Source organism: Chenopodium quinoa, unplaced genomic scaffold (genome assembly GCF_001683475.1).
Source record: "Chenopodium quinoa cultivar QQ74 unplaced genomic scaffold, ASM168347v1, whole genome shotgun sequence".
NCBI classification, from domain to species: Eukaryota; Viridiplantae; Streptophyta; class Magnoliopsida; order Caryophyllales; family Amaranthaceae; genus Chenopodium; species Chenopodium quinoa.
In genome coordinates, this window is record NW_018744466.1 from 120,013 (window position 1) to 121,911 (window position 1,899).

The window sequence follows — 1,899 nt, forward strand, 5'->3', positions numbered from 1 at the left end:
TGGCTTGTCTTAACACTCAATCTCCTAAGGTAAGCAACGCTTTGCTAATGGCTCCAAGCCACTCTTGGTTGAATAAATCGTCGCATCCAATGCTCTCTAAACAATTTATTCACTTTGCCACGACATGTTAGGACTCCATCATTCATATCGTTGAGTATAACCAAAACCACCTTGCATACCCGGTATGCCTTACGTTCCTTGGAGAAGTAGTGATGCCTCGCTTTGGCGTAGCCCACCACTACCCTCGTTCGGTTGGTAAGCGTGTTTTTGGAATGGCAAGTTTTACTCAATATTTTAGGGACCTGGGGTTTCTATGTTGGTTGATTTAAGTGAACTTAATTAATCATCTCAACATTCGAAATCCTAAACATGCATCTAACATATAATTCATATATATATAAACATAAATATATATCGAAAACATAAATAGAGATGCATTTGGCAACTAGCATGACCCCTTGAGGTCTTCAAGTCTTCAAAAGGTCTTCATTTGCAACTTCATGGCTTTGCCTTCTAAGAACCCCGTCTTCAAGACTTGACCAAAATATTGCAATTGCTAGTATCTACGATTAGGACTAATCTAAATATTAAGGTACAAAAATACTCAACGGTTCGCAGACCGTATTTAGATTTACAAAAATACATCACGGATTCACAGTCCGTATTTTCTATCCTAATCGGGCCCCACTAGTTGCCATTTCATAAAACCTGTGAGAGAATTTACATTCCATTCATCCATTCACTATCTGTGAATGGCCCTTGCATTTTACTATGATAAACAAGTAACAATGCATAAAAGGCGCGAGAACTAGTAACTTATCTAGGTGGTTAATCCAATTAACACGCCTAATTAAACTAGTCAAAGTTGTTTTAACCGGTTATGGTAATAACTTAACTAATCCAATTAATTAAGTCGGTGAACCCAAATATTTGCAAAAATTAATTTTGCAAATTTCGCTCAAAACCCGAGGCTTAGCCTCCAAAAATTTTAATTAAATAAACAAAATAATTAAAATAATTAAAACGACAATTTAAGCAAAATTACGATTTCCAAAATGTCCAAGTGCCTAGCACTAAGATTTGGAGTCCAAAAAAATACCCTTATTTACATATTAAGAAACGCTAAAATTAACTTTAAAATAGCATCGCCTTAATAACCCGGGGTTATTGTGCCAATTATGGGATTGTACGTACCGTACAACAAGCACGTAGTATGCCCATGCGCACCCCCGCAACACCAAGCATGCATGTGGGCTGCTTGTGCTCGCATGCGCTACACCCAGCCCAGCCAAGCGTAGTAGCACGCACAGCGCGCACATCATTATGCTGCTGTTGCGCCATGCTGCTGCTTGCTGCTGGCTGGCAGAGAGCAGCAGCCCACGCCCTTCCTCGCGTACACACACGCACAGCACCAAGCACCTAAGAACGAAGTGCCCAGCAGCCTCGGCAGCCACATATGGGTTGCGTGAGCAGCCTAGCTGGCCGAGAGCTAGCTTGGGGCTCTTAGGCCTCGTGTTGTGTGCTAATGCTTCAAAAATTATCGATTTTGTGTGTGGCATTATAAATCAATTCTAAATTAATTTTAGAATCAATTTTGAGGAAAAATGAAAAATAACAAGTCCAACTTAAATAATTCATCCAAATGCAATTAACCAAATTTATTTCCAAGAACCATTCTTTAATAAAATTGGTTTGACTTGGTGTAATAAAATAAATTAGGGAAATTCTCACTATTAATTTAATCACTTTAAATTAATCTTGAGATTTTGACAAAATAAAAGGGAGTTGGAAAAATGAACATAAGTTCAATAAAGACTCCAACTTTAATACTTGTGAATCCATGAAAAACTTATATCTTCCAATATGAAGATAAACCAATTTCAATCACAAGTTTTAAAC